This window comes from Zingiber officinale, chromosome 2A, assembly GCF_018446385.1.
Source record: "Zingiber officinale cultivar Zhangliang chromosome 2A, Zo_v1.1, whole genome shotgun sequence".
Classification (NCBI taxonomy): Eukaryota; Viridiplantae; Streptophyta; class Magnoliopsida; order Zingiberales; family Zingiberaceae; genus Zingiber; species Zingiber officinale.
Genome location: NC_055988.1, coordinates 112045151 through 112056543, shown reverse-complemented (window position 1 = coordinate 112056543; position 11393 = coordinate 112045151). Strand labels below are relative to the sequence as shown.

Here is an 11393-nt window from a genome sequence, read left to right as displayed (position 1 = left end):
AGTCAAATTTATGTTTTTTGTTTGAATCTATTTGCTATATTTAGATCATTATTCTGTTCTCTTGTTCTTGACTATTGAGCATTATGGATATCAAGGACAAATTATATGGATCCTTTGATGAAATCATTAGTTGATTTATTACTAATCCTTTCTTGTTTCTCCCTCTCTTTCTAACAATTAGGATAAGAATTCTTTGATAGAGTTTTAGGTTTTCTATATCTTTTTTTTTGTTTTATTGTGCTTATACCATTAAATAGCAAAATATCACTTTATTAATAATGTGCTTGAGTAATATCGGTGATCAAGTTGGCTGAATATGTTTTAATTTTGATTCATTTGGTTGTGGTAATTATATTAGGAAATGTATTATATTTTTTAAAATTTATGGTTCTTCAATTTTACTTCATCTTGAATTCTTCCTATTGAGCATCACAGGATATACTATTCCCTAACAATATACCTTGCTTTATAAAATATTTCTAGAGCACATTTTGAAATAAAGATTATACTATCTAGACATGCATTTCACTTGCATTACCTCTATCATGATAAAATTATTTCAATTTATATATAATGTTAAACTTATTTGAATATTGTTTTTTTAGAATTGTTATGGATAAGAGTTGGATGGTTTTACCGAGACAAACTGAGGAGTATAGAAATGGAGTTGAGTGTTTCTTACAATTTGCATTTTCTAATGCTAACATAAATGGAATGATTTTATGCCCTTGTGTGCGGTGTAAGATTGGTATATTTGTTTCAAGAGAGGTTGCTTATGATCATTTGACGGTTGATGGATTTATCAAAGGATATACTCACTGTGTAGCTCATGGAGAAATAGCATATTGTGCATCTACAAACTCTGATTTTGTCCAATCTTGAAAGGATGCAGATGATATGCAAGGATTAGTTTACGAGGCATTTGGGATTCGAGAGCATAATGATAGTATTATCAGCACATCAGCATTTGAAAATGATAAGGAGATTCCAACTAGAGAGGCAGAGAAATTCTATAAATTAATTGATGATTCACAAAAAGAATTATATCCAGGTTGTAAGAAATTCTCAAAACTTGCATTTATTATTCGTTTGCTTCACTTGAAGTGTCTAGGGAAAATGACCAACAAGATTTTGATATACTTTTAAATTTATTGAGAGAAGCATTTCCAAATGCAATGGATGATTTGCCTAAGTCGTACTATGAAGCAGAAAAATTGATGAAGCAATTAGGACTTGGTTACGAAAAGTTTGATGCTTGTCCTAATGATTGCACTTTGTTTTAGAGGTTGGATAAAGATAAATTCAATGCAAAATATGTAGTGAGCCTAGATGGGAAACATCTGAAAATGATCCTATTGGTGAGAAGAGAAAAATCGCACGTAAGGTTTTATGGTATTTTCCAATAAAGCCTAGATTACAACGTTTGTTAATGTCATCCAAAACAGCATCCCATATGAGATGGCATTCTGAATCCCGTACAAAGGATGGTTACATGTGGCATCCGATAGACTCTCCATCTTGGCAAACATTTGACCATAAGCACCCAGAATTTGAAAAGGATCCTAGGAACATAAGGCTTGGTTTAGCATCAGATGGATTTAATCCATTCAAAAATATGAGTGTGACACATAGTACGTGGCCAGTTATTTTAATGCCATATAATCTTCCACCATGGATGTGTATTAAGCAACCATACTTTATGTTGTCACTATTGATACCTGGCCCATCCGCTCCAGGGAATAACATCGACATCTACTTGCAACCTCTTATTGCAGATTTGAAGGATTTATGGGAGATAGGAGTTCAAACATATGATGCATCAACTAAACAGAATTTTCAATTGCATGATGCATTACTATGGACAATAAGTGATTTCCCCGGATATGCAAACTTATCCGGATGGAGTACTAAAGGAAAACTTGCATGCCCAGTGTGTCATCAATTTACACATTCACGGTGGTTAAAACATGGTGGAAAATTTTGTTATATGGGTCATCGGAGGTTTTTAAATAGTGATCATGTATCTCGAAAAAATGCTCAATTTTTTGATGACACAGAAGAGCATGGAAGACCATCGCCTATACTATCAGGAGACATGGTGATAAATGAGTTGAAATATTTGAAATTTACTTTTGGAAAAACAGTTAATGATAATTCAGCTCTACCATTCAATTGGAAAAAATTGAGTATATTTTTTGATTTACCATATTGGAAAGATAATGTAATACGTCACAATCTTGACCTTATATATATTGAAAAGAATGTATGTGAATCTATTTGTGGGACATTGCTGAATATAGAAGGAAAATCGAAAGATAATCTCAAATCACGACTTGATTTGCAAGAAATGGGGATAAGATCATCACTTCATCCTATTGAGAAAGGATCAAATAAAGTGTATTTACCTCCCGCATCTTTTTCAATGGGGAAAAAAGAGAAGGATATATTTTGCAAGGTCTTAAAAAAAAATCAAAGTTCCAGATGGCTATGCATCCAATATATCACGATGTGTTCAAATGAAACCGGCAAAATTAAGTGGTCTAAAAAGTCATGACAATCACATCTTGATGCAGCAATTATTGCCAGTAGCACTACACAAAACTTTATCTAAATCTGTTCGGATTCCTTTGATTAGATTAAGTAGATATTTTCAAGAGTTATGTTCTAAAGTAATTTCTCCTACATATTTGGTTCGTTTAAAGAGAGATATTGCAGTGATCCTATGTGAATTGGAAAAGATTTTTCCTCCATCATTTTTTGACATAATGGTTCATCTAACTATTCATTTGGCAACTGAAGTACAGCTTGCTGGCCCAGTTCACTATCATTGGATGTATCCAATTGAAAGGTATTATACAAATCTTATTGATATTTTTCAAAAAATAGTTTGTTAGATAAATAATATAAATTTTGTGTTTTAACACAAGGTACTTGGGAACATTAAAGTCTTATGTTTGAAATAGAAGTAGACCAGAAGGATCTATTGCTGAAGGGTATTTAGCTGAGGAATGTTTGACATTCTGCTCTTTATATTTAGCAGATTATGTAGAGACAAGATTTAATCAATCATCAAGAAATGATGATATAAATATTGACTCTACATTTGCATTAGATGTGTTCAACTACTCAGGTCATGCACTTGGAAAGGCCATTGCAACTAAGTTTGACATTGAAATATTAAAGAAGGCACATCAATATGTATTATTCAATTGTCATCACGTCCAATCTTATATAGAGTATGTGTTTTTTTATATATAAATCATGTGTTTAAATATATAACTATTTTAGTCATCTTTATTTATAAATTTATTATTCTTTTTTTTAGTGAACATCGAAGAATTCTGAATCAAAGTCATTCTCATATTCCACCACACCAAATTGAGCGTTTACATAGTGAAACGTTTTCCTCCTGGTTTGCCAGTCATGTAAGTTGTGTTGTAATAGTTATTAAAACTATATGTTATAATTATTTTCAAATATGATTGATTAAGTACTTGTTGTATGATAGATTGAAGATACAACTCTTCCAGCAGATGATCCAGTGTTAAGTGATTTGAGATTAATTGCCAGAGACCCGGATGCCATTGGCATACGATATGAAAAATTTATTTCAAATGGATTTAGGTTTCATACAAAGGAAGTGGAACGTAAGAGAAAGACTCAAAATTGTGGTGTAACTGTTAGGGCAACTACTTCAAGTTATTCAAGTATAAGAGATCATAATCCAGTATTAAGTGAACTTGATTACTATGGGATTTTACAAAATGTGATTGAGTTAAACTATGGAGGAGGTCGAAAAGTTGTGTTATTTGAGTGTGAGTGGGTCTCCAAAGGCAAACGACTAAAATTGGATGAGGATGGTTTTGTGTTAGCAAATTTTAAAAATGTTAGGCGTCATAACGAGCCTTATATTTTAGCATCTCAGGCTATGCAAGTATTTTATGTCGAAGATCCAATTGATTGTGATTGGCATGTCATTATCACCACTGATGCACGAGCAAAACATAAAATGCAGCCTATGGCAGATATATGGCAGATGTTGATACATATCTTCAAAGTAATATTTGTAATTCTGGAGACTACAATGAACATGAAGAAGTGGTTTGGATTCGAGATGATGTTGCAGGAGTGGAAATTGATACCGATTTGTGATGAAAATTTATCTGGTTCATGCATTTATGTTTATTTAATTATCATTGTAATAACAATAAAATACGGATTTTTATATGATGATTGAATGATTATCATTAATGTGTGATTGGCATGTCATTATTTAATTATCATTGTGATTTAATTATGTTTATTAATGATAAATGGTGTTATGTACATCTTTTTCATGTTTAACTAACTATAATCTATAATTTGTAACTAACTATTATTTGTAGTTGGAATGGCTCCTAAGCGTCGAACTAAAAGGAAATCTCGCTTTAAACTTCAAACTGAGATTGATATGCAATCATCAGCTATGTGTACAAATCACATAGATCGACATTCAATTGAACAAGGTATTATCTAAAATTACGCCTATAAAATTTTTATTTGCATTTTTTTACTTGAATCAATACTTTTATGTATGGTGAAAATATGCAAGGTACCTTGAATAACCATAGAGATGCAGCTTCAAATCAATTCCATGTTGATGTACAAGATCATATCCCACATGTTGAAAATAATTCTGCAGTTCCAGACCAAAATGATGATATGAACGAAAAATCTAATGAAGGTAACATATATGAAAATTATAATAATGTATTTTATTATTTATATGCTGTCTTAAATATCTTTTTTTATTGTGCACAGATAGTGATGATGTACTTCGTAATACTAATAGGAAAAAAAGATGTTCTTCATTTATAATTGATATTAGAAGGTTTATAATGATTCTGTATTATCTATAATTTGTAACTAACTATTATTTGTAGTAGGAATGACTCCTAAGCGTCAAACTAAAAGGAAATCTCGCTTTAAACTTCAAACTGAGATTGATATGCAACCATCAGCTATGTGTACAAATCACACAGATCGACATTCAATTGAACAAGGTATTATCTAAAATTACGCATATAAAATTTTTATTTGCATTTTTTTACTTGAATCAATACTTTTATGTATGGTGAAAATATGCAAGGTACCTTGAATAACCATAGAGATGCAGCTTCAAATCAATTCCATGTTGATGTACAAGATCATATCCCACATGTTGAAAATAATTCTGCAGTTCCAGACCAAAATGATGATATGAACGAAAAATTTAATGAAGGTAACATATATGAAAATTATAATAATGTATTTTATTATTTATATGTTGTCTTAAATATCTTTTTTTATTGTGTGCACAGATAGTGATGATGTACTTCGTAATACTAATAGGAAAAAAAGAGGTCCTACGTTCATGAAAGAAATTTGGGGTCGACCTAGCACATTATCACGCATTGAGATTACATGTGATGATATGGGACGTCCTATAGGAACAAAAAGAAATAAATTTACTGATTTCTTAGGGTCTTTGGCAAGAAATGGTAAGTATTGTCCAATTGATGTGGAAAATTGGCATAAAATGCTAACGGAAAAAAAGAAAGACATGTTAAATGTTATAAAGGTAACTAAAACACTTTTGCATTATTTTAGTGTTTAAGACTTTTAATTTATGCAATGATAATTTATCTAAATATTTTTGGTAGGAAAAGTATGATCTTCCTCCGGGGACAGAAAATTGGACACTACGCTCAATAGCAAAAAAATGGAGAAACTGGAAGTCAGAACTTAAAAAGAAGTACTATAATCCTGAATTATCAATTCAAGTCCTTTTAGAACAGAGATGAAAGAGCTCATGCCGAACAGTATATGGGACTAATTACTTTTTGGAACAAAGAAAAATCAAAGGTAGACAATATCTTTTTATTTAGAATATAATTTGATTCTAATCGTATGTAGATTTTTATTTTGATATATTAGGAAATGTGCGAAAAAAATAAAGCTGCCAGAAAGCACAAGATAATGCATCAAACCACTGGAAGGACATCTTTTGCTCAAGTGCAACACAAATTGGTAATTCTTTTTATTCATATTATAATTCTATACGAGTTTTAGTATCCCTAAACTTAAAATGATTTAGAGAATAATTTACTATATGCGCTTTTGTCTGTATATTATGAGTGTTCGACCTTAGTAGCAAGGTAGTTTGAAGTCATAAAGTACCTACATGCACTTCAAACTTTGAAACTCATATATAATTAATGTCTCTGAATGGTAGCAAAGCATCTGATCAGCTACGGATGTCTGCCCGTGCATTTACTGTTGCTGCTGAAACTTATATATAATTTTTGATTTTTTTTTAAGTTGCTGCTGCTCCCATCTAATAAGTTTGACATGTTTGAAACTCACATTTGTGCATTTACTGCTGCTGCTGAAACTTATATATAATTTTTGATTTTTTTTTTAGCTGCTGCTGCTCCCATCTAATAAGTTTGACATGTTTGAAACTCACATTTGACTTGCAGTCTGTCTGCCCGTGCTCCCATCTGCCCGTGCATTTTTTTTGTGCATTTTTTTTTTGCTTTATTAGATTCTGTTGATTAGTTAAGATAATATAATATTTTTGTGCAAGTTTGATGCTCTTTGAAAAATATACTTTTGTTGATTAGCTTTATTAGATTATGTTGAGTAGTGTTATTGAAGTAACTGAAGGTGGAAAACATGCCATTTAGATTGGGACGAACTTGAATATTTGCAGGAAAAAGAAAAGGGGCACCCTCCATCACGAGTTGAATTATTCCAGGCTTGCTTTACTCATGCCAATGGAAGTCCTTCAAGTAATATTGTAGCAGAAAGATTGGTAAGCTATTTTATACTCTTCAACTATGTTGTAGCAAAAAAATGATTTATTTTAATTATCATTATATATTTAATATGTATCAACATGTTATGTTTTGATAAAGGCCGCAATGAATGAATTAACAAATCAACTTCCTGAAGATTCTAATGATCCAGTGAATCAGAATGATATATTTGCTCAAATCATGGGACCAGATAGACCTGGTCGAGTACATATGCTTGGTGATGGTGTTAGTCCATCTGATTTGTGGGGAGAAGTTCCTAGTCGTGGCACATGCAATCGACTAGTGATGGAACAACAGACAAAATTAGAAAAAATGGATGAGCAAATTAAAAAGCAAGGCCAACATATTGTAATGTTAGAAGCTAAAATTTCTGATCAATCAAACCAGAGTCATTTTTCAAATTGCAATAGTAATCAACACACATCACCAAATAGTAATCCACAAATGTCTGTTCCTCATCATCCATCTTTACAAGTAAGTTTTATTTAATTTCATTTTTATTATGCATTTCACACATCTTCAAACTCTTTAAAGTTTTAACTCTTTTACACTTTTATGTAGATTGGATGTTCTGTTTTGATCAAAAGTTTATTTGATTCAACGAAAATTGTGGCAAAAGGAGTGCTCCATAGCATGGATCCAAATACTATAGTAGGGAGACAAGCACTAGGACCAAATTGGTGTGAAGTAAGAATACAAGTTGTCCTGGAACCAGAAGAGAGTTTAACTAGACCTTATGATCTTTTACAAAAGTTTGAGGATGCACTTGGAGGAATGATATCTTGGCCTTATCATCTGGTATATTTTCTACTTTTCATTGAAATATTATTAATTTTTTATATTTATCATGTAATTATAATTTTAAATAAATATGAAATGCATTTGCAGTTAACAGTAAACGAAGATTACTATTAGGTGAATATGAAATGATACTTTACATTTTCTCGTTTGGTATGATATTTAATTCTTATCATTATTTTTATTAACTTTTGTCTTCATTGTTTTATTTCACTAATACAGATTTATTCATTGTATTTGTAGGTGATAGGTACTTGGATTTTTGTGAAGTTATACGACGGTTGAAGATGGTCTGCCTAGTTAGTTTTTATTTTATAAAACTCTGTTCTAAAACTTAATATTTTGAGTGCAGTGTGTTGTTAGTTTTGGATGTAAAGAACTTGTCGTTAGTTTGCATTTGTAACTTTGACTCAAATATTTGTTGGATGAATTTAGATTATCTATTTGCACTTTAAATAATATTTTATAATTTTTTCTATTATAAATGGTGGATGGATTGTGATGATGTGCAAATATTGAATTCATGTTATATATTCTATATAAATATTAATGATCATTTTAAATATATTTATAAATTATTATAATGACAGTTGCTATTGTCATAATAGATTGGTTAAGGTGACATTTAAAATGATTCTATAAATTATCTTTACTGACATTTTTTATTGTCCTTATAAAAAATATAAATACCATAATAAATGAGTTTTGGTGACATTTGGATTTATCACTGTTATGATGATAACACGACATATATAAATGTCCATAAAAAAAACTTTTCTTGACATTTTTAAGTGTCGTTATGTCTTTAAATTAGGACACTTTTCATGTTAGCATTGATATTGTATAACAACATTATAAAATGTCAGGAAATTGAGGAGGGTCTAAGACGACATCACTTTATAGGGCGTTTTTGATAGATGTCACCAAAACGTTAGTGTCACCATAAATATGTAATAAGGACATTTATGTGTGTCATGATAGACTAATTTTCTTGTAGTGCTTGTTCACCATATTTATATAATTATATTATGGATAACATAATTGAGGTAGGTGTGAATTAGAAATAATATATTAAATAGAATTCAAATGAGTGATCGAATATTTGGCAAAGATATAGAAAGTTAATAGGTATTAACGAGTGGAAAGTCTAATAAAAATTGATAATAAAGAAATTTAATAAGTGTTAGTAAGTGAAAAGCAAATAGAGAGACCAAAAAAACAGTTGGTAGTAGAAGCACGAGTGAATTAAGGAGGACTGATGAGTGACAAATGATGAGAGTACAAGAAGATCAAGGAGGATTGAATACTTCACAAATAATGAAAGTTGAAGTAGCTTGAGGATTATATGTTTGATAATTGATAGAAGTTTAGGTAGATCAAAGAAGACTAGATATTTAATAGTATGTGATCCTGTCCGAACCAGAAGTCAACAGACGCTGGGCACGTGGCGCTCCAAGGCTCGCTGATGTAGATCTCCAACTAGTGTCGAGATGCTCCGGCTATCCTGCACAGAAGTCGAGCCGGGAAGGGGATTCCCAGCGACGACCCTCCGACGCTCAAGTCAGGTAAATCACGATGAACAAGGTGGCTCCAGAAGTCTCAGAGTACGTACCAGAATCCCCTGTCGATGAAACCTGAGGTTCTTTATATAGAGCTGTGAAAGGTTTGGGCACGCGTACTAAGGTGCATAAGTGTCCTCTGTCCTATCCTAGGTATGCGGCTGTCAGAAAGCTTACCTGTCCTTTCCTAGGTACGCGGCTGTCAGAAAGTTTACCTGACCCATATCGCTACAGTCAAAGCATGCCCTCGATGGGACAGCAGAATCCCCTGTCACAAGATTTGGAGCATGGCACACACGTGAAACCTACAGGTTGTCAAAGAAAGAAATCCTCTGGCCTTTTCCTTTGCTCCAAACTTGTAGTCCGAGCGGACAGATACCTAAACATCCGACCGGACATCCGCAGTGGTTTACTTGTGCTTTGTGGAGACTAACAAACAGGGGTGCTTTATGACTGCGGTCGGTCAAAAGGTCAGCTCGGTCCATGACCTTTTTAACTGAGCGTCGGAACCCCGATTTGACAGGGTGCCTCCCAACTATAAGTGCGAGCCGGCCGGACCCCTCCAGGTACTCGATTTCGCCAGTCCAATCGGACCGGCCGTCTACGGCCGTCCGTCCGGTCGGACCACACTCTCCTCTGGGTGGGCGGCTGTTCCGGTGACTTCCCCTTGGCGTTGACTTTGCAAGAAAAAAGGGGGGGGAGGCCCACTCTTACTACCGGATCACTTGCCTTCCCTTCAAGTCTAGTCGAAGGAGGCGCATAGTCCGACTGACTGGACTGTGAGTCTAGCCGAACGGCTCTTCCATGCTAATCTTCTCCGCCCGGTCAGCGGCAGAGATATCCTTGAATGAATCAATGATGGCTTTCGCCGGATCTCCTTGCGTTCTGCGCCAATCTTCGACATCAATGTCGATCATACCTTCATTAAATGCTCCGAATGATTGACTGCCACGTGGAGCAATGCCATCAGAGTACGGAGGCGGTTGCATGATATTTTGATGTGACCGAAGCAATTCGAAATAAACGGCTAGATGTATGCATTGATTCCCGTGACCTGGATCCGACGGTGGAGGCCGCCCGGCCCTCACCCTATAAATTCTTCATTTCCTCCTCACCTTCACACGCCTCCGTCACCTCTATTGTTGCTTTCTGCGCTCTGGAGCTCCGGCGATCTCGCTTCTGCCCTTTGACGCTATCCGGCGCCTTTCTTCGATCCCTCTTCCCCCAGTAAGGTTTTAGATCTCTCCTTTTTCCTTTCCGATATCTAATTCGCACTTCTGCTCTAGTTTTTGAAACTCCATTTCCTCGTCTTTGAAACTTCCTTTTTGATTTCTTCTGTCCCGATCATGGCCAGTTCTTCTCATCCCGAAGAACAATCTTTAGGCCCATGGTATACTACCATGCGATCTCGTTTCGAACAACGGGATTTTGATATTTTGGCTGACAATTTCGAAATCCCCGAGGATATCGAAGTTCGCCTAGCTGGTCCTGCCGCTCGGCCTCACAGACCACCGCGCGGCGGTTTCTGTGTCTTTCGCGACCAATTCATCGCCGGTCTGCGGTTCCCCGTACATCCTTTTATAGTAGACGTCTGTAACTATTTTAGCGTGCCGCTCGGAAGTTTAGTACCAAATACCTTTCATCTGCTCTGCGGCGTTGTCGTTTTGTTTAAGATTCACAACATCCCCCTCCCGGAGGTCTTCTTTTACTTCTATTATCCTAAGCAAGCCGAGCCGGGCACCTTTATGTTCCAAGCTCGGTCTGGTCTTCTTCAATAAACTACCCACTTCCAATAAACATTGGAAGGACTATTATTTCTACCTCCGCATGCCCAGTCAGCCAAACTTTCCGACCCAGTGGCAAGTCAGTCTACCTCCCCCTCCCGAACTGAAGAAATTCAAGACCCGACCGGACTATCTTCACGCCGCAAATGTACTAGCCGGTCTACGGCTTGACATCAACAAGCTTCTTCACGAGGGAGTGATGTACATTTTTGGGCTGAGTCCTATACGGACCCCACTTCCGACCGGCTTCGGTAAGAACTTTGCTTTGGCACTTGCTTTAATTGCTAACTGATTTCTTTTCTCTTCCTGCGGTGACATCGTCATGGACTCGGTGATGGCCGGCGTTCTAAAGACAGCTGCCAAAGAAATGGAAGCGCTGGGTATTCAGTCGGTCGGTTCTCACGAAGGAAAGC

The 11393-nt window shown here is 34.9% G+C and overlaps 1 long non-coding RNA gene across 1 annotated transcript; it reads left to right on the top strand.

The window, feature by feature from the left end:
• The first annotated feature begins 5565 nt into the window (after positions 1-5565).
• LOC122039896 lies at positions 5566-5815 on the top strand. Its single transcript, XR_006128431.1, has 2 exons — positions 5566-5599; positions 5682-5815. It is a non-coding gene; the product is annotated as an uncharacterized LOC122039896 (long non-coding RNA).
• Positions 5816-11393: the final 5578 nt, after the last annotated feature.